General features: G+C 42.5%; 1 protein-coding gene across 1 annotated transcript in view; it reads right to left on the bottom strand.

Annotated features, from left to right (window-relative positions):
* The window catches only part of il34 (interleukin 34), a 40,788-nt gene extending 30,767 nt beyond the window's left edge, over positions 1–10,021 (bottom strand). Inside the window, exons 1-2 of the mRNA XM_029432922.1 lie at positions 9,924–10,021; positions 9,126–9,648 (exon numbers count right to left, since the gene is read on the bottom strand). The gene's annotated coding sequence lies outside the window, so the exon portion shown is untranslated. The remainder of the gene's footprint in view (positions 1–9,125; positions 9,649–9,923) is intronic.
* Positions 10,022–23,153: the final 13,132 nt, after the last annotated feature.

The following is a 23,153-nucleotide window of genomic DNA, read 5'->3' as shown; positions in this document are numbered from 1 at the left end:
CAGTGCAACCAAATAGGTCTACAGGCCATTTGAACAAAATTGTTGTGTTATGGGAACAGCTCTATGAATATACATACTATACTACATACATACTGTACCATGTACTATCAGCACTTTATAGACACATGCAGTGCTGTAATCCAGTGTATTGTGCTCACCATGTTGACTGTTCTAGGTTTTCTCATAATGTCTGGTTGTCTGTTTCAGAGCCTTTCCAGTTTGTAGTTCTATTAACCTTTTGTCTTACTAAATGTTTCTGCTAGTTTTCTCCTCTGGGTATGTGAAGTGTTACAGACAAAACACAAGCATTCCAAAATACTACATTTGGAAAAGTATTTAAATGTTTTTGTTACTGAATTACATTCTTGTGTGGAGCAAAAAGGCATGAGCGACTATGATACGTTCATCGTCGTATTTTGTGTTGCGCGCATTGGTGTGTTGTTGGTTGCCAGAAAGATCTATTCATATGATGCCGTTTGTGGAATTTTGATGCTAAAAACATTTTGGAAAGAGAACAGTTTTGAATGCAGTGTTTGCTTTTGCTAGCAATTTGTGTATGTGTTTTGACAAAATGAATGTGATTTAGAAAACGTGTGTACACAGTTGTGAAAAACTGTAATTACATTACATAAATACTTCAGTTGTCAAATGATTTAAAAAGAAAAATATACACATGACTGTGCTCTTGTAAACAAGATCAAATGGAAAATCTATGCCACAGGGAAAGTGTCAACCAAAGTCGGACAAGGCAAGTTAGGGGTTTGGAATTGTGAAAATCAGATTTCCAAATTCAAAGAAAGAGTGATTTGACAAACATTTTCTGAAAACTTGTCATGTGTTTTCCTTCATTTCATCAGTGATAAGATCAGGTCAACTTTTAAAGGGAAAGTATGAAAAAAAAAAAAGGAAGATATGTCCCAAATAAATCAGCATTACAGGATGATGAATACAGACAGATGAAAAGCTGCAGGATACCCCAACGCATGAAGTAGCAGTGATCTGTCAAGCTGTGATTGTGAGGGGGCGTTAAGTGTAATGTAGCGAAATGGATACTTCCTCTGGAGAGTCACTGTTCCAAAGCCGATCAACAGCTGGAGAGAATCCTGAATCCTGTGTGTCGTAATGATGACTGTACGGAGGCTGGAGGAATATCAACCATATAAAAGTGGAGTGCGAACTCAAGTCTGAGTCAAACGGAGAAGCTTTAGTCCCAGGCTTCATTGTCACCACGTGTTCCGGCGTATTACGTGAAACATTATTATAATTTGTCCATCTCTTTAATTCTATTATTTTGTGTATATATATATATCTTAGGTTTGGACTAAAGGTCCATTCTCAGCGAGTTCTTACATGTGTATCATATCATTTGATCTCGGTTGTTTCTACTTCACAACACATGTAACTACTCAGAACAACACGTGCACAAAGCTGCAGGGCCGGCTGTCTTCACTTGCATTTCTCAGGAGGGGACAAACTAATTCATGTCTGGAAGAAAAAAAACATTACATGCATAAACAATTTTGATTTTTTAGACTTTGGTTTTGGAAAAAAGGTTATGACAAAAGTCCCTGCAGATCAGCAAATACTGGTGCTCAACCTTTAATTCCCTGCTGCAGCATTCTGTTCTCAAAGGGTAATCTGTTTCAGACCACTAATTACCTGCTAAGTAGTTACTGCTGAAGTGCATTGGACTATTTAAAAATCTGATTCTTTTGCAGTCATTTTGAGTAACTCGCTCCCTCTAGAATGAAGTTAAAAAAGAAATGTTATTAGCTGATCCCCATGCAGTCAGCATATTCCGAGGCGTTCAAGAACCCACACACACCGTGTATCACCTAATTTGTTTGCCACCGGTTTCTCTTGAGCTAATTGAATAAGAGAGAAGATTATGTAATATGTCTGATAGAGTGGAATCTTTTCATTCTTTTTTTGTACTTTGAGTAGTTTTCTATGTTTGGCCTTGAGAGATAGTTGTGTGTTTCCCTTCAGATGTTTGTCCTTTTGGGCACAGTGTGTTCATTCATGTTGTGTGTTTTTTATGCAGAAATAATGTCTTCAACTGGAAGACTCAGATGTGCATATCCAGCTCAGTTATAGTGTTAAACCTTTGAAAGATTTAAAGTGACATATTATGCTAATTTACAGGTTCATACTGTATTTGAGGTTTCTACTGGAACATGTTTACATGCTTTAATGTTCAAAAAACACATTATTTTTCTCATACTGTGCGTTTAAATATACATGTATTCACCAGCTGTCTGAAACGCACCGTTTTGTCGCCTGTCTCTTTAAGCTCCCTCCTCTGAAAAAGTCCCAGTGGGCTCTGATTGGCTTGCTGTAGTTCTTCAGCTCTGTGTTATCTTATTTCACAGTTTGTAGGTTGGTAGGCACTCCAGATACCAAACTGTATCAAACACTGATGTATTATTATTATTATTATTATTATTATTATTATTATTATTATTATTATTATTATTACAAGAGAGTTTTCTATAAAATGTTCCCTTTCAGTTTGAAGAGATGAGGCAGCTCGAAGTGTCACATTATACCTGTATTGACCGATAACCGTGATATTTAAAAAATGAAATGTTGATATGTTAATAATACACAAATGATAATATCGTGTTGGCCTTGGGGATTTTTTGTTTGTTAGTTCATCTGGTTGCCTTTTCACCATCCATTAGTGTAATTTATGGCTCTTTTGTTCACTTTTGTACAGTTATGTTTCAGATTCTCTCTCCACCTCCCTACACTTGTATTTTCAAGGTAATTATTTTGCCATTAAACAAAGTTAAAGATTCATTTCACAGATTTTTTCACATTTTCTATAGTTGTCTCAATAATATCGACATCATGAATTCTTTCGGCAACAATAATTGTGTAGTGAAAATCTGATATTGTGACAGCCCTCCATCCATCCATCATCCAACTTCCAGAAATGCTGTCTGTCCACAAAAACTGTTCGCTTCCAATATAGATCACACCATTAGCTACCCGACTTTGGCTAAATGCAAGGATACACCATCCCCCCAAGCCTGCACACCAAAGACCCCAGTCCCTCAACTCCACCCACAGACATAGATGAAGTCGAAATTTTGTGGAGTAGCACTGAGACACCCTCCCCCTCTTCCTCATCTTCCTCTCCCTTCCTCCCTTTTAGCAACAGGATGAACAAATTGGTGAAAGGTGGTCTTAAACTGACACCTCAAATAACCCCTCGCTCAAAACCATCATCCCCCACCATCATCCCCCATTCTTCTCCCCCCCTCCCAGGCGTCCCCCGCACCTCCCCCTCGGCTTATGCCAAAAGCCTGCTCATGGACACTCAAGGACATCACCCCCCCCAAACTGGTCATGCCGTTCCTGTCTTGACTACTACCAGACTAAATAATCAGCGTTCAGCACACACTGCGTCTGGTTATCTTAGATATATCAGTGCACAGCCAGGACCGACTTTGACTCCTGTCACAGACTCCCTGCAGCTGAAAGTGGCTCTTCTGAATGTCAGATCACTGGCTACCAAATCTTTTTTGATTAATGATATGATAGTTCAAAAGAACTTGCACTGTATGTTTCTAGTTGAGACCTGGTTAAACAACATTACTGGTGTAGCAACACTGACTGAGACGTGTCCTCCAAACTATAAATACTATCAGGCAGTCAGGCAAAATAGGAAAGGTGGAGGGATTGCCGCTATCTTATCAGCGTCGCTTGTATGTAATGACATTGACCTGGGTGAATTTACATCATTTGAATATCTTGCTATTGAGCTTAAAGCAGAATTATCTTTGCTCATCATCACATTGTACAGGCCACCAAAATATTCAGCACTATTTCTAGAGGAATTCTCAGAGCTGATTTCACTCAGCATCACTAGATGTGAAAGAATAATCCTGCATGGAGACCTAAATATTCACGTAAATAAGAAGAATGATCCCAAGACTATTGAACTTGAAAAGTTACTAGACAGCTATGATCTAAAACAAAATATCAGTGAACCCACTCATCAGCATGGTAACACGCTAGACTTAGTGATAACGACAAGGCTGCCCATCGATAAGGTCTCAGTAATCGAATTACCAATATCTGACCATCACTGTGTGTTTTTTGATGCTAACCTAGATCATACGAGCCATGCTCAGATTGCTCCTTAAGTCTCATGGTTGAAACAACACCTTGTCATCTACCCTGAATATTGTTGCTCCATTAAAGGTAAAAAAGAAATCCACTGACAGAATCTCCCAATGGTTAAACAACAGCAATGTTACTCAGACTAAGAGGACTTGTAGAGCAGCTGAACGAAGATGGAGGAAAACTAAGCTCACAGTTAACTATGATATCTACAAAGAATCCGTGGGAACATTCACCTGCATCACATTAACTGAGCTTCATAAGACTGTGATGGAATGTAACTCCTCCACCTCTTGTGTTGACCCAATACCTACAGCATTCTTTAAGCGGATATTCGACAGCATTTCAAGTCACGTCCTACATATTATAAACACGTCTCTTCTAACGGGCATCATCCCAGACGTCTTCAAAACAGCCGTTATAAAACCCTTGCTAAAGAAACATAACCTAGACAGTAATACGCTGACCAACTATAGGCCAATATCTAACCTTCCATTCATCAGCAAAATACTAGAAAAAATAGTCTCGGTCCAAATAAACTCCTTTCTTAAAGAAAACAGCATCCTGGAGGAATTTCAATCAGGCTTCAGAGCATGCCACAGCACCGAAACTGACTAAAATAATTAGTGACCTCAAACTAAACTCAAACAAGGTCTCAATTCTTATCCTGCTAGACCTGAGCGCAGCATTTGACACGATCGACCATGACATCCCAATTATTCGTCTGAAAAAACTGGTTGGTCTTTCTGACTGTGTATTTTGTACTGGTTCAGAACATATATCAAAGGGAGAAAGTATTTTGTCAGGCTTAGAGATCATGTGTCAGAGAAGCATGATACCCACTTTGGAGTTCCACAAGGGAGCTGCCTCAGTCCATTACTGTTCTCCCTATACATGCTGGGGGACATCATTAGAGAACACAATGTGTGCTTCCATAGCTACGCGCATGACACGCAATTGTACATCTCTGCTGAACCAAATGATACTACAGCTATTAACTCCATCACCACCTGTCTGTCAGCAATAAATAAATGGATGAGCAATAATTTCTTAAAATTAAATGAGAACAAAACTGAAATCCTACTAGTAGGTCCTGTAACAAAAACAGAGATGATGCTGAATAACATGGGGAAACTTACTCCTTTGATTAAACCTGAAGTTACAAGTCTTGGTGTTATCATAGACTCATCATTTTTCCACCTTAGAAATATAGCTAAAATCAAACAATTTATAAATCAATTACTGTAATGCACTCTTTACCGGCCTTCCAAAAAAAACAACGGAGAGACTTCCGCTCATCCAAAACGCTGCAACGAGGCTGCTGACTAGAACCAAGAGGAGAGACCACATCAGTCCAGTTTTAGCTGCTCTACACTGGCTTCCAGTAACTTTTAGAATTGATTTTAAGGTCCTCCTTGTATACAAAGCCCAAAACGGAACCGCACCAAGTTACACTGCCAACTCTCTAATAAATTATGTGACCCAAGTAAATTATGATCATCCACTACTGGTTTATTAAATGTTCCCAGAAACATCCAAAAGAAAATTGGGGATGCAGCCTTTTGCAATTATGCACCAAAGCTATGGAACACTTTACCTGCAGACATTAGGGAGGCAAGCTCTCTCAATATCTTCAAAAGTAAGCTAAAAACATATCTCTTTACTTTAGCCTTTTAATGGTGATATTTTATATATTTTTATCTTAGCCACTTTAAAACTAATTTAAATGATTTCATACATTTTTAAGCTTGGTTTTCCTGAAGGAGGATCATTTAGTGTTGAGGAAGTAAGAAAGTTAAAAGTAAGGTTGAGAGAGCAAGAGTAAAAAGTAATGTCAAAGAGAAAGATTAAATCTGAAGCATTGAAAACAATGGAAGAACATAAAAGACAGTTTATGTTATGGGAGAAGGAAGCAGAGAATGAATGTTGTATGAAAGGTGCTATACAAATAAAGCTTATTATTATCTACCGCTTATCCGGGGTCGGGTCGCGGGGGAAACAGCTCAAATAAGGAACCCCAAACTTCCCTTCTCCGGGCCACATCCGCCAGCTCCGACCGGGGGATCCCGAGGCGTTCTCAGGCCAGTGAGGAGATATAATCTCTCCACCGAGTCCTGGGTCTTTCCCGGGGTCTCCTCCCAGCTGGACGCACCTGGAACACCTCCCTAGGGAAGAGCCCAGGTGGCATCCTTGCTAGATACCCGGACCACTGGCTCCTTTCAATACAAAGGAGCAGTGGCTCTACTCCGAGTCTCTCACAGATGGCTGAACTTCTCACTCTATCTCTAAGGGAGACGCCAGCCACCCGTCTGAGAAAACCCATTTCAGCCTTCATGATCATAGGTGAGGGTAGGAACGAAGATCGACCGGTAGATCGAGAGCTTTGCCTTCTGGCTCAGCTCCCATTTTGTCACAACGGTGCGGTAAAGTGACTGCAGTACCGCCCCCGCTGCTCCGATTCTCCGGCCAATCTCTCGCTCCATCATCCCCTCACTCACGAACAAGACCCCGAGGTACTTGAACTCCTTCACTTGGGGTAAGGGCTCATTCCCTACCCGGAGTAGGCACTCCACCAGTTTCCTGCTGAGAGCCATGGCCTCAGATCTTGAGGTGATGATCCTCATCCCAAGAGCAGCGATGAGATCCTCAGGCCACCGAACTGGAACCCCTCTCCTCCATGACTATGCCTCGATATCCTGTCCAGGAAAATCACAAACAGGATTGGTGATATAGCGCAGCCCTGGCGGAGGCCAACATTCACTGGGAACGAGTCCGACTTACTGCCGAGTATCCGGACACAACTCTTGCTTTAGGCGTACAGGGATTGGATGGCCCTCAGAAGTGACCCCCTCACCCCATACTCCAGCAGCACCTCCCACAGTATCACCCTGGGGACCCGGTCATACTCTTTCTCCAGATCCACAAAACGCATGTAGACCGGATGGGCGTACTCCCAGGCCCCCTCCAGGATCCTTGCGAGAGTGAAGAGTTGGTCCGTTGTTCCACGACCAGGACGGAATCCGCAACGTTCCTCTTCAATCAGAGGTTCGACTATCGGCCTAACCCTCCTTTCCAGTACCTTGGAGTAGACTTTACCAGGGACGCTGAGAGGTGTGATACCCCTGTAGTTGGCACACACTCTCTGGTCCCCCTTTTTGAATAGGGGAACCACCACCCCGGTCTGCCACCCCCTAGGCACTGTCCCAGACTTCCACGCAATGTTGACGAGGCGTGTCAACCAAGACAGCCCCTCAACACCCAAAGCCTTCAGCATTTCTGGACGGATCTCATCAACCCCTGCGGCTTTGCCACTGTGGAGTTGTTTTGTGACAGTCCTAATGGTAGCAATTATGCTGTCACTTACTATGTGGCCTATCGAGGCCACCCGGTCTGTTAATGTCACTAAGAACCTAAAGCATTCACAGAGGTACTTGTTGAACTCTGTATTTCTTAAAATGCCTGGACAGCAAACCTGGTTTAACTGTTTCTTTAACACCCTTAAAGCTGAAAATCAGCCTTAAAGTCACTGTTTCAGTGTGCTGGAGTAGAGCCAGTGTTCCCCATTAGTCTAGTGGAGGGGGGGGAGTAACAACAAGAAAACAAAATAACCCGGGCAAAAAAAGGGAGAACGAGGCACCCGACTGACAAAAGAACGCAAACGCATTTAATTAAGATACAGGTAAAACAAAAGTATCTCCACATATGCACAATTCTGCTCCACAGCGCCTTAGCCACTCCACCACCGTAGAGGACCGACACCAAGCTCACACACTGAGCAGGAGGACAAGCGAACCTGGTATTGCCCCTCTCCCAGCCTTTTGTGCAGGCACTGATTATGAATTGCCGGCACCTGAGGGAGCTGCACCTGGGGAGAGCCAAGCAGAGAGAGAGAGAGACACACGCACCACAGCACGCAACACACAGCACGTAACAGGGACTAATAACATGCGGCAACTGGAGGTCTCTGTCGTGCTTGCTGGCTTCAGACAGACGGAGAGAGTCTCGCAGCCTCAGACAGAGAACTCAGGCCACAATAACTTTCTCTGTCATATGAGAAAGGTCACTTTTGGTAGAGAACTAAGTCTAGATTTAAACCCTTGAGCTTTCAATTTCACCACCTGCATGACACAAAATCTAATCTTTCCATTGCCATTTAAGCACTGAGCTGCTTTCAGTGTCTTCCAGCACACAGGTGCTGTATGTGTGACTGTATCTGCTTATTAAGCATTTATTTGTATAATTTCATGTGACGACGCTGCGCCTTGTTTGTGTCCACTGCGTATAAACACGCGGTGTTTCTAATGTTTCTAATGTTTATCCATTTATTATAAGGATTTGTGGTTTGTGGTTTGATAAGGGTTACTGACATTAATGATTAATTTTGATTTATTAAAGATACAATATAACGGATAAAAACAATAATTATAAAATGCTAAATGTTATGCCTGTTCAGTTAGACAGTGTTTATTATATATCATATGTCTTTTGTTTTCTGTTTGAAGGTTTTCAACCTGATGAAACTCACATGAACTAAGAAATAAATTCAAAATATGAGTTGAGTTGTCCAGGCGTCCTCTGTATTCTTCTGAGCCTTTCAAGTTTGGGCAGACATTGAATGGAAAACCACAGTAACTTGACAGTTGAAAACCAACGGCGTCTCTGCAGCCTTCTCTACATTGATCCCACGCGATGAGTCTATGGAACAAAGGCAATATGTGGCCAAAATCATCCACCTTTTGTACGGATGAACCGCAAGCGTACATAAATAATAATTAATAGCGCAAGTCAAAACATCGCAATTTGTGACCTTTTACCATTCTGACACGGTCCAAAATAATACTAAAAAGCTAATAACTTAATATTTTGACCTTTTGGTCCTGGCTTTCTTTAATAATCATACAAATCAGGTAGATGTTACTTTTAAACTATGTCTGGTCTTTAATGATAAACAGAATAAACAAATTAATGTAATATTTTAAACTCTGTCTTAACACCTCCCACTTGAGCTCCTGGTTACTGAACCCAAGGAGGTCACAAGTCTTTCAATACTCTGATTGTTCTTCAGCTGGAAGCAGGATGACCAGACGTCTGACATCCCTATGAAGAATGCTGGCGGGGATTTTGTTTGAGAGTCTCTTGGTTCCTTTTCACTACACGGACGGCTGCTTCAGCAGCTCCATTTATGTGTGGTGAGTCTGCTGGATGGATCTTCCAGCTCCATTCTGCCCCATGTTTAGTAGCCTCATTCTCCAGCTCTGCTTTATCCAATGTGTCCAGAAACAGGTAAAGCTCTTTAAGGGCAGGTCTGGCTCCCACAAAGTATTTCCCCCGAGTCTGACCACAGCTTCTTTGGATGTCCCCTCAATGCTGTGAATGTTTGGTAGGCCAGTAGGAACCCTTCCGCTGATTGGTCACCAACAACGTCTGTGTGTATCACTCTTGATGCCATGCAGCAGAAAACGACCAAGATCTTGAGCCTTACTCTCTTTCTCACCTCGTCCTTTACTTCATAAGGTCCTGTGAACGTGTATAATTGTTTATTGCAAAAATAAACTCAAAAGTAAGGGTGAGGAAGGGACCAAATGGTTAAGCCAAAATAAATAAATAAATATAACAAAACAAGGCCTGGCTACTACTGTCCTTGCAAACAAAACACAAACAAAAGCCCCCATTAACTGATCTAATAACTAGTAGTGAAAACACATACAGAGGTGGCAACAACCTTCTAAACTAATGTTTCTAACAAAGAAGTCTCTACGTAGATGAAAAATGTACAGGGTACCCCAACTTACCTAAAATCCACAACCTCACACCACACACGTTACCACATACATAGAATTGTATATAATTTGCTTGGTCAAGGACGTCAGCAGTAGATCACGACTCAGGCTGAAGAGAGAGCAGGCCAGCTCTTCCTGGCCCTCCTTTATTGAGGGCCCTTCCTCCTGATAGGCCAGCCAATCAGGTAATCACCACCTAATTAGCTGACAGGTGAGAGAAGAGGGGGAGGAGAGAAAAAACACAGCAAGACCAACACATAACCTACCTGGCACGTAACACCCCTACCCATATAATTCCAAACCTCTTTGGAACTGCCAATTAACATCTACCAAGCACGTGATCAGCGAGAATGTTGTGAGACCCCTTCTTATGATTTATCTCGAGATTGAAGTTCTGTACAATCAGTGCCCAACACATGAGACGTTGGTTTCTGTTGTACATCCTGGACAAAAACACGAGGGGATTATGGTCAGTAAAAAACTTTGATATGATTAACACTTGAACCGAGATAAACTTTGAAATGCTGTAATGCCAATAACGGGGCCAAAGCTTCCTTTTCAATTGTGGAATACTTCAGTTGATGAGTGTTAAACTTGTGGGAAAAGTAACTCACTGGGTGATCAATGCCTTGGGCGTCTTCTTGCAGAAGGACAGCCCCTGCCCCAACTCCACTGGCATCAACCTCAAGCTTGAAAGGTAGCAAGAAATCTGGGGCAGAGAGGACAGGATTACAACATAGTATATCTTTAAGACTTTCAAAAGATTTTTGGCACTCACTGGACCAGACAAATGACTTTGAAGGACTGGTCAAGGTAGAAAGTGGTGCTGCCACAGAAGAAAAGTTCCCTCCTGGTGGTTGGCACCAGAAAAACAGCAATGGCCTTTACTTTTGCATCAACAGGACACACCTGCCCTTGACCAACCAGTTGACCAAGATAGAGAACAGTACCATTTCCAAACTCACATTTGGCAAGGTCAAGCTGACAAGCGTGTAAAAACTTATCTCAAGGTAGACAGGTGGCTAGACCACTGATCAGAATAAACAATAATGTCATCAAGATATGCTTTACAGTTTGAAATATCTCCCAGTACAAGGTTTACTAGCCTCTGAAAGGTGGCAGGCGCATTGCACATACCAAAAGGCATTACTGTGTACTGAAGAAAGTTGTCAGGTGTCACAAAAGCTGAAATGCTGGACGCACGGGGAGTTAAAGGAACTTGCCAGTATCCCTTTAACATGTCCAGCTTACTGACAAATTTTGCAGGACCAATCTCATCAATGCAATCATCAATGAGTGGTAATGGATATGCATCTGGGACAATAACAGCATTGACCTTGCGAAAGTCAGTACAAAATCTGGGACTTCCATCAGACTTTGTGTCTAGAAGACAAGGAGAACTCCAAGGACTAGAACTAGGCACTGCAAATCCATTGTGCCAAAGATATTCAACCTCCCTTTTCATGACCTCCCTTTTAACTGGATTAACCCTGTAAGCACGCTGTTTGATTGGCGAAGGGTTAGTCAGTACGATGTCATGAGCTATTACAGAAGTTTGGGTAGGAATATCATTAAACAGACTTGGGAACTCAAGTATGAGGTTCTGAATATCAGAACACTGGTGGTCAGGGAGATGAGATAAGTGGTGGGGTATATCAGCCAATACTTCTGTATTACTAAGCCTTGCCCCCTGCGGAAATGCATTATGCATAACCAGCCCATCTTCCTCACCTTGGAGATGGAAGCCATAGGATAGACAGAAGTCTCCACCTGATGAGATGGGGAAGATCTCATTTGGTCTTCTCGGGGCAATACCTTTTCAACATGTTGACATGACACACTCTGGTACGATGCCTGCGGTCAGGTGTCTAAAGGACGTAGTTTGTGTCACTGAGCCTCTTACCTACAACATAAGGACCAGAAAATGTTGTAGACAAAGCAGAACCAGGTACAGGCAAGAGAATCAAAACTTTTTCACCCGGCTGAAACAAGCGAGCTTCTGTCTTCTGGTCGTAGTGTTTCTTCATCTTCTCTTGGGAAGATTTCAGAGCATCTTTAGCCAATGAGCAGGCCCAATGAGCAGGCCCAAAGTAGGCGATCTTTGAGCTTCGCAACATACTCTAGGATACTGCTAACTGTTCTTTGGCACAATCAACTGCTCTTTAAGAACTCTTAACGGACCTCTGACCTCATGTCCAAATACTAGCTCAGCAAGACTAAAACCTAAGGATTCCTGAACAGCTTCACAGGCAGCAAACAACACAAGGGAAAAACCATCATCGCAGTCTTTTTGAGATTCATGGCAATGTTTTCTTAACATAGATTTCATAGTCTGATGAAATCTCTCTAGTGTCCCTGGCTTTCAAGATGATATGGACTAGAAGTTACATGCTTAATGCCTAAGGTCTCAAGTACCTGGGCAAACACTTTAGACATGAATTTGGTACCTTGGTCAGTTTGAATCACTTTAGGTAGACCAAACAGGGAGAAAAACTTCACAAGTGACTTCGAGATGACTGGAGCAGTGATCTTACGCAATGGAATCGCTTCCGGGAACCTAGTGGAAGCACACATGACCGTTAGAAGGAACTGATTGCCAGCTTTAGTTTTTGGTAAAGGTCCAACACAATCCACAATCACTCTTTCAAATGGCTCACCCATTACTGGAATGGGTTTGAGGGGAGCAGCGTGAATTACTTGGTTTGGCTTGCCAACAACTTGGCACACATGACAAGTTCGGCAATAACGAACAACATCAGACTTGAGGCCTGGCCAAAAGAAAGGTTTTAAAACTGTCATAAGTTTGTGTTACCCCCATTTGTCCTGACCAGGGATGATCATGAGCCAAGGACAGCACTTGAGAACGATAAGCTGTAGGCACAACAACTTGATAAGTTGCATCCAAGTTCATATCCTCACTGCCATCGCAAATCCAGCGACGCATTAACAGGCCATCCGCAAGAATGTAGGCCATCTTTTTCGACTTGGCCTCGGCCTGGCTGAGAACAGAGGAAACACATTTCTTAAGAGTTTTATCACCTTGCTGGGCTACAACGAACTCTTCCCGAGTGGCCGGCAGTTTTACAAGCTCCGAACAGGAGACCCATGATCCAGCACCAGCAGATTGGACCACCTCTGGCTGTCTTTCAGACTCAGACATGACATCAGGAAACTGCTCTGTAGCCAGAAAAGAATCAGACAAGTTATGACCATACTTCTTTGACTGGGCCTTTGTGACCACACAAGCAGGAAATATCTCTGGAAGTACTTGAGTTGGTTTTTCAGCATCAGAACTCAAATCAGGAGTGTCTAGTACTTCCGGGACTGGCACAACCTTGCACCCAGCTAAGTCATTACTTAAAATGAAATCCACTCCTTTGATGGGCAAGTCAGGGAGGACACCAACTTTAAAGAACCCTTTTACTAAAGGTGACTGAATATAAACATTGTGCAACGGCGCAGCTACCAGAGTCATACCAACACCTTGAACAACTGCACTTGAGTGACATGATGACTCAGGGTTTAAATGCAAGATGGAGGTGACGGTGGTCCTTTAGATTTTTCAAAACGGGGGTGTGATACTGAAGTTCTGTCTGGGCACGAAGAGGAAGCAAAAACATTTTTATGAGTGAGAACAAACTCAGCCAGGACGGCTGCTTTAGCCAGTAAATTGACTTTCTGCTCATTTAAGAATATCACCATCCTTTCAAGTAAAGCATTCTTAAAATCTTCCAAGAGCATTAACTAATGAAGAGATTCAAAATTGTATTCACTTCACTAGCTGCACACTATTTATCAAAGAGAACGTCCTTTTCTCGTGCAAACTCAACAAAGGTCTGCCCAGCAGACTTTTTATGGTTCCTGAACTTTTGCCTGTAGGCCTCTGACACAAGTTCATAAGCACGCAAAATTGACTCTTTGAGCATCTCATACTGCAAGCTTTCTTCCAAGGAAAGAGACAAAACAACTTCCTGTGCTTTACCCACTAGCTTGCACTGAAGTAGGATAGGCCACATGTCCTTAGGCCAGACGAGTGCAGTAGCAATTCTTTCAAATGCACTGAAATACGAGTCAACATCTGACTCTCGAAAAGTTGGAACCAAAGCAATATTTTTAGTTGGGGTACCCTGTACATTTTTGCTAACATAAAACCTGTGTGCGTGAGGGACAGGGAGAGAAGGTGAGGACTCTAAATGTCTGCGACAATGACTGATCTGCAGAGATTCTCAAGGCCTCTACCTCAAACTGCTTTATCTTGATAATAATAATAATAATAATAATAATAATAATAATAATAATAAGCTTTATTTGTATAGCACCTTTCATACAAGAATTGCAGCCCAAAGTGCTTCACAGCAAAAACATAACAATTAGTACAAGGACAGAATAAGAGCATTTACAGTTTACAGTTTTTGAATAATTGCATCTTTTAGCTCCTTTTTAACGCTATTACTTTTCACCGATATGCTAAAGTGAGCTGCAATACACAACAAGTCATCTTTGCGACATAAATATAACTTATCAACACTAGGTTTCTCAATGAAATTTTGCAAGTCAAAACCCATTTTCTTTCAACTAAGTTCACTTCTACAATTACTGTTCAACATTGGTTGTTGTAAGCTCAGGAAAAGAATCCCGGACGAGCCCCCATTTGTGTTACGTCCCTAAGGTGTAGCTAGGGGAAGAGGGGGACAATAACACAACAACCAATGATTGAGCGAGTCAGAGTAGGAGTGAACGTGTATAATTGTTTATTGCAAAAATATACGGGTTCCAATGAACTCTCAAAAGTAAGGGTGAGGAAGGGACCAAATGGTTGAGCCAAACAAAATAAATAAATATAACAAAACAAGGCCTGGCTACTACTGTCCTTGCAAACAAAACACAAACAAAAGCCCTCACTAACTGATCTAATAACAAGTGGTGTAAAACACATACAGAGGTGGCAACAACCTGCTAAACTAGTGTTTCTAACAAAGAAGTCTCTATGTAAATGAAAAATGTACAGGGTACCCCAACTTACCTAAATCCACAACCTCACACCACACACATGTTACCACAAACATAGAATTGTATATGGTGACAACCGGCTGACCCATGTAGGTGTGTTTACGGTAAGCACGTTATTTCTGATTGTTAATGTTTCTGTGTTGCTGGTAGCATACTTTGGCAGCTCCAGCTTGACCCAGTTAAAGTTGTTATATTCTTGATCACATCGGCTAATTACCTGTCCTCTATCTAAACCTATACTTGTACTTCCTAAGCACTTACAACTCTCTCCTTATCCTCCTTTTCTTAGCGACTCTTGCTAAATCCTTAATTCTTTACGCTCCTTTCGGCTCTGCTAACATTAGCTGCTGTAGCTCGGCAGCTAGCGATGGAATCTCCCTCTTCTGCTCTCTCCTGCTCGGTGTATTTCATGTTTAGCTATTGCTCTGTCTCCTTTAGGTACGTGTATTAAATGTAGTTTATAGGCAGGGTTGGAGACAAGTTTTAGAGGGATAGATGAGCGGCTCTGCACCATGGTTAGTCAGCGGTTAGCAAGTGTAGCTGTTAGCAAGCCCCCTATAGCCGGTGCGGGCCGACCAGTGGTATCTCCTGTTAGCTGTCCCCCGGCGGGGCTGGAGCAGCCGGAAGACTGGGTGACTGTCTGAAAGAAGTGTTATCAGAAGCCCACGGTTCACCACCAACCGCTTGCTGTTTCTAACAGATTCTCCCCACTCAGTGACACACCAGCTGAGAAGCCAACTCTGGTTATCGGTAGCTCAATTTTGAGATACGTTCATTTTGAGACACCAGCGACGACAGTCACGTGCATTCCGGGGGCCAGAGCGGGCGACATAGAAGCACATTTGAAACTGCTGGCTAACTTTATAGCAGCTCTGACTATGACTCTGACCAGCCTGAACTTCTCCTCTTCAACAAACCGCTTCACTACTGAGCCAGCAGGAGCTCTCCGGATTGAAGCCTCACTCATATTCTCAGATACTTTTGAAAGAGTTACAGGTTCTTCATTTCCGGGGTTGTCTTGTAGTGCAGTTCTCCACTTTCTCTTTGCCTGAGCCCTGGTCAGTGCTGCCGAAAAAGCCTTCCTCCGGAGTTTATCTATACCCTCCTTGGCACCTGATGCAACCTCTCTGGCTAACTTATTGGGCCACTCCTCTTCCACCAGGTATCCGACTCCAAGAGCATTATTGTCTTCTTCCCTCATTTGATTTGGTAGTATTAATTAATCTAAGACTTTTCCAGCACATGCTCCTGTCTCCCACTTTGCCTTGACCATGGTTTGAGGAAAAAACCACCTGCCCTCACGATTTCCTCAACCTGCTTGATGCTGTTGTCCAGCCTTTTTAGGTTATTGTGGGATGTCACGATATCATCCACATAGTTATCCTCTTCTAGGATTCTACGCTCCTCTTCTAAGTGGGTAAACATTGGTAACCTTGCTGTCTCCCGCATAGCCAGCTGTGCTATGCACTCCGCTGGTCGATCGCCAATGTTGACTCTGGTAATTGCAAACTCTCCGATTTCTTCATCTTGAATGTCTCTCCACAGGAATCTGTGGAGGTGCATCTCCCGGTCTTCCAGCCACACAGAATTATACATCTTTTTGATGTCACCCAGAGCTGCAAATACTCCTCTTCTGAACCTCGTTCATACTCAGTCCCTTGAACTTTTGGCTGCTGTTCCAGACAAGGAGTACTGGTGTTGTCACAGAGTGGGGATTTGGTGCTACCAAATGACTCACATACCATACTGGCCCTCTCCAGCTGTTTATCATCTCCTCTGTGAGTTTTATGGCTGCTACTCTTTCCACCATTTCATGTACCTGAGCTGTGTAGGCGGCCTGCCACTCGGGCTCCCTCTTGAGCTGTTTTTCTGTCCTCAGAAAAGTTGCTTCCACTCCTGTTATTGGAAAGAGAGGTTGGGTCCTCAACCCAGGGATATTTTGTATCCCAGTGTGGAGTATCACAGTGGGCTTCTGCTTTTACATAGGTGAGGCCCTGTTTTATGATTTCCAGCTCTTTCTCCTCAATCAGTGTAATTTCCTTCCCTCCTGTTTGACATTTCCCACAGCGACATCCCCCACACTTTGGTTCACTGGCTGCTCCAACACTCTCCCATTTCCACCATTCCAGATACTCTCTGCCAGCCAGTGCGCTCTTGGTCTCAGCCTGAACCTCTTGTGCCTCGATGATCTCTTCATACCTCACTGCAGCAGTCCGAACAAGCAAAGTGTGTCTCAGTCTTCTGAGCTGCCATGTCCACTTCCTCAAAGAGATCTGGATGAGCTCCGCCTACAGTTTTACCCAGCGGGCTCTCCCACAAGACGAGGTTCCCAACGATCTTCACTCTTTGTGGGGCAAGCCTACCTTCTCGGTGGCTGATAAGTAACTCAATGCTCTCTGGTCTTTTTAAGTCTTCTAGCTTGGTCTCTGGGAAAAACTTCCTTAATTGCTCAGGTTTAACGACTCTGTGCACTTTGGCTATTTCGTCCAGTCCATAGCAAACAAGTTTGTGAGCTCTTTCCATGCTTCTGGGTGTCTTGACTCTCACTCTGAGTAAATATCTTCTGGTGTTTACCTTCATTGCCATTCCTCCTACTCCATAGATGATAAAAGTGATCTTTTCACTCCTCAACTTCAATCTATCGGCAGCTCTGTGGGTGATGTAGTTGGTGTCTGATGCTAAGTCTATCAGGGTTCCAATTTTCTGCCCTGCGTTGGCTGTGACTTCTAGTAGCATCATGAGAACTGGCAGCTCATTCAATCCATTTGCCTCAGTCAGTCCAAACTGATCCTTCTCAGCACGTTGTGTTACTGCAGACATGTTCGTAAAAGCCCTCGTGCATTTGTCCTGCCATGTCTGAGGAGAGTTTGGCTATGAATTTCTCTTGTTCCTCTGTAAGCTTGAGTTTCCCTCTGTTGCCTTCTTCATTCGCTTTCTCGTTGCCCCTTCTGAATTCTCCTCTTGGGCAGAAAAAGAAATGGTGATCTGAGGTGCTTCCCTTCTTACAGTCTTTATTTTTGCATAGGTAAGTGTCTCTGCAATATCCATCGTCCTCATGACAGCCAAGACAATACTCAGCTGTTCAAGCCTCTCCAGGATCTCTTCCTGATTTTTCAGGAATTTCAGGAGCATGTCAAAGTGATTGTTGGCTGTGACATTATTTCTGGGATCAACCATGAAGATTATCCAGTCTCTCTTAATAAAGTCAGGTAACTTGCTCTCAATGGAGTTAATCACAAGTGGGTTTTTGATTGCACCGGAATTTCCCAGCCCTGTAAGATCTGTCAGGGCTTTCTCCACAGACTGTATGAGGTCAATGACTTTTCTTGGCTGGTTTCCCTTTACAGGAGGCATTTTCTCTAGCTCTTCCAGGATTCCTATTACGATGGTTGACTTATTTCCATAAATATTCTCGATGACTCTGAACATCTCGGCAGCAGTGTTGTAGGTTGACAGCCTGAGATCTTTTGCAATCTTGTCATCCACACTGTCGAGGAGTTGAATTTTCTTGACTTCAGCTGACCCAGAAGGCTCCCCCTATCTTTGCAGGCTGACAAATTCACCTCTCCTCAACTCAAGCCTGTTATTGGCTGCTCTCAGGTTCTTGACTCTGTCATGTAGCTCCTTCTTCCTTTCCACAGGGATCCAACGCTTCCAGGCTGACACACTTCTGGCAGCCTCCTTCATCCGCTTCTCCAGGAGAGTCAGGTGCACCTCATACCCCTCCAGGTTGGTACCTTCCAGTGCTACATTACCTGCTTGATCACAGGCTTCTTCCACTTCAAGGATCACACTTGACAACTCATCTTCACCATACCTTGACCACAGGTTAGCTTGGACAATGTCTTTTACTTCCTTAAATCTTGACTCAGCAGCAGTCCTCGCAATGTCGCCCTCTTCGTGCTTTTTGAGAACTGCACCTTCCTCCTCTCCAGGCTCCTGAGTCTCAGCCAGCAGTCCAGTCCTGTAATTTGCCCCTCTGTTGAGGAAGTTGGCCTGTTTGGTGAAGCTGCCCTTTGCAGTGGTCCTCGCTTTCTTGAGCTCTTTAACCATCTTCCCCAGGACATCTTCCGCCATTTTGACCTCACGGACATGCACAGCTTTCCTTCTCTGCGTCAACAGCTTTTCTCTGAACGTCTGAAGCCTCTTATCCTCACACTCAGGCTGCTCCGTGGTTTTCAACAGTCAAGTTAGTGTGGTTTTTCGTTCTGTCAAGTTACTGTGGTTTTTCGTTCAATGTATGCCCAAACTTGAAAGGCATCCTCTGTATTCTTCTGAGCCTTTCAAGTTTGGGCATACATTGAACGAAAAACCACAGTAACTTGACAATACCCTGTAGCACAGTGATACTCGACTTATGTAACTTTTATGTAAATAAGGTGCCTGTGTGCATAAACCACGTCAAATAAATAAATAAAAAGTGTCAGGGGAGGCTTCCAATCTTTTTTGCAAAAGTGGCTCCCGGGCAGAGAAGTATTCTGTGTGGCATCAATGTGAAAAAGATCATCTTCCACATGCTAGGTGAGAGAGGTGCGTCATGTAAAAGAAACTGGTAAAATTCATGTGCCTGTGGTCCTTCATCATACTGTGAGCAACAACAATAAACTTTATGGTTTTATTAAGATGTGCTCTGACCAGGTGTTAAATAAAAAAAAGTCTCGCTTTGGTGGCATGCTTACGGGTTGATTCTCTAACTTACAGATATTATAATCACAATTCAATAAATCCTTGAAGGACTTTAGAGGTCAGTTAAGTTTTCAATGAGCATGAGTGACCTCTTCACTGAGAAGGAGAAACTCTACCCAACTCTAGCGTTTATTAAAAAGGTGAGCATGGCCGAGGCACGCATGGAATGTATTTTTGTTTCAATGCTGTCTTGGTTCTTTGTTACATTTTCTTTACACGGGAGTTTGAGCAGTTCCCAGCATGCACAGGGCAGAGAGCAAGACACATCCATCACTTTGAGAGTCTCTGATTCACCTGACTTGAATTTCTTTGTGGCTGTTGGAGGAAGACCCAGCGGGCAAACACAGATTTTCTTTTTTAAGACGTTATGTATATAATAATAAACTGTGCAAAATATAATAAAAGGACGTTATAAAAACACTTATAATCTAAGTGGATTTTTCCCTGCCCCCTCACATTTCAGCCAATTACATGCCGCTGTTCAGGTAGCTCTGAATGAAGCTGCTCGCTGCTGCTTCTGGCTCCTTCATTTGATGATGTGTAATAATTCCAACCGTACTAGCTGGCTCGCTGTTTATTCCATTCAGAATTACTTTCGCAACAGAGGCCTGAGGCGTGTGATTGTCTTAAAGGTGAGGGGTAGGAAAAGAGACATAATGAAATAAAAGTGACATTCTGACATAAAAGGTTTAATCCTGAAATAAGAAAATGATATTATAAAAAGTATCATTAAGAAAATGAATGGAAAGTGGCATTGGGAAACATATATATGAAACAGGCTTTTGAAAAGGTGCATTTTGAAGTTCAATAAAACTATTTTATTTAAAAATTGGGAATTACAAAGTAACATGTGTGCTGAGTTTTAATTATTTCTTACATTAGTTTACAAATAACTTGTTTATGTATTTTATTCATGTGATTATTCCTCCCAATGCGGGGGTATAGTGTATCGCTCTAAATTGTAAAAGTTCGGGTGAGGGTATATTATGTCAAGGGTCACGACCTTAAGTCACAACCTGGGCAAGAGGCCCAGACACAGCTTGGAGTCTCTGTCTCATGCACAACTCTTTGTAACAGCAGGGGTGTTACCATGTTGTGGGAAAGCAAATCCTTTTAAACACATCCATTAAGCTCGTATCAACGGGATCAATGATTGGATGAATTGTAATCACATCAGTCATGTAATTTGGCATTTTTCCCACACTTAATATAACCTGTCTTTCGTACATATTCTTTATTGAAGCTTATTGGCTTAAAATATGATATTCCCCATTATTTGCATCATAAAATGTATAAAAACGAAACAACTACAACTACATGGACAAACCGCAGAATATTTTCCAAGTGTACCTCTTTGCTACACTCTGTAGACAAAGTGTTCATGCTGCCACTCACTGTTACTTGCTTCCACTCCACCAGAAATCCCAAAACTATAGAAGAAAAATAAATTATTACAGACTGCATGTCACCTTCCTATCACCATAGCGTATATAAGTATACCACAAAGTACACGAGGTTCAGACAAAGTCCTTAATTCAAAAAGCAGAGACAACAAAATGACATCTTAGTCTCATAGCAATGAAATCTCATCATGTATCAGATTTAGAGGTGCTTCAATGTAAGCATGTTATTCAAAATGTTATTCATTCACATAACTATTCACTGCTGCAGACACGGAGCAGTTTGAGCCCGGCAGTAGCTCCACCTCGTTGTGTTCATGTGTGGTCTTGGAAGCTACACATGTAATGTGACTGCAGGACTTATCTGCAGTCATCATGTATATCAGTTCCTCCTGCTTTAAAATAAATAAATAAAAGATTTAACACATATCTAGTCCAACTATATGTCTGCTCTTAATGAAACACAAAAGGAGAAACATCCTCCCAATGCGGGGGTATAGTGTATCGCTCTAAATTGTAAAAGTTCGGGTCAGGGTATATTATGTCAAGGGTCACGACCTTAAGTCACAACCTGGGCAAGAGGCCCAGACACAGCTTGGAGTCTCTGTCTCATGCACAACTCTTTGTAACAGCAGGGGTGTTACCATGTTGTGGGAAAGCAAATCCTTTTAAACACATCCATTAAGCTCGTATCAACGGGATCAATGATTGGATGAATTGTAATCACATCAGTCATGTAAATTGGCATTTTTCCCATCACGTGTCAATACTTTATTACTCGAGCATATTGAAACCAGTTGGTTTCTTTTCAACTTTATACGTGGGACACTTTACCGCTAATGTTTGCAGTTTCTGTTAAAGCTTATAGAAATGTGAAATTACAGCATGGCAGGTTCACAAAGCCACAGATCATTAGAAATGTGGTTAAAGGGCCGGTGTGCAGTATTTGCGGAGATCTATTAGCATGAAGTGGAATATAATATTCTGTACTGTTTTCATTAGTGTATAATTACCTGAAACTAAGAATTGTCCTGTGTCCTGCACCGCCATGTTTCTACAGTCGCTCAGACAAACCCTGGCTGTGGACACACAGGTTCATGTAAATAACCGGCTGGTCTCCAGTTGAATATGTCGTCTACAGACTTGTTCCAAGATTGAATTTGACAATGGATTTTCTTAACCCATAAAGGAGCATTTTATCACCAAATGGGGAAAAGGTTACGCAGAAGTACTGAAGCACTGATACTTAAGACAGACAAGCTTCAGTGCTTTGAGCATCTGTAAAAAACGATCCATGTAGAGGCAGCAGTGGAATGCAGAGTGATGAAAGAGCAAAACTATCCATGACCCGCTTAACACCCAGATGGATGTGATGCATGTGAAGAGGATACCAGTTACAGCCAAATGTCTGATCAAGGTGTCGCATCTTGAACTCTGAAGTTCACTTTTGCTCTTGTGTGTGGGGGGTGTAGACGAAATATGACAAAATGTGTCTTTGTTAAGGCAACAGCTGCATTCATACACTAAAATCTTGCTTCTCCAAAATAAAGTTGAATGTATTTTGTTCAGCATTGGCTGCTGGATTGTTGGCTGTGGCTGTAAATTGTACAGATCAACGAGGGAAATAGTGTTGGAAGTGTCATCCACTCTCAGTTCACATTTCTACATGTCTTTTTATTTATGAGTAATTATGTATCTACCTTTTTATCTTTAAAATGAACACTGTGTTTTTCCTTCTTTGAAATGTGTAGTGTTGCTTTAACGGAGACACATTATGCTAATTTCCAGGTGTGTAATTGTTTTTTGGGTTTCTACTTGAACATGTTCACATGCTTCAATGTTCAAAAAACACATTATTTTTCTCATACTGTCAGAATATACCTGTATTCACCAGCGCAGTCTGCTCTGATTGGTACGTGTTTCCAGGTGTTTCATAACTGAGCTCTGGGCATCTCTGTACCGTCATTGCAGCCGGGAATGACTGCAACTCCCCTTTAGCGCCACTGAATGCATCCCAAGTCTCTTATTTGATATTTCCTTTCTCCTTGATCCTCTCTTGAACCGGAAATCGTTCAGGTGCACCGTCTTGAAGACCGTGCCAAAGCTCTTACTGCTGCTCGGAAGACGGAGGATCGAGGAGGGAGTT

This window comes from Cottoperca gobio, chromosome 6, assembly GCF_900634415.1.
Source record: "Cottoperca gobio chromosome 6, fCotGob3.1, whole genome shotgun sequence".
NCBI classification, from domain to species: Eukaryota; Metazoa; Chordata; class Actinopteri; order Perciformes; family Bovichtidae; genus Cottoperca; species Cottoperca gobio.
This window is presented reverse-complemented; position numbering and strand designations above follow the sequence as displayed.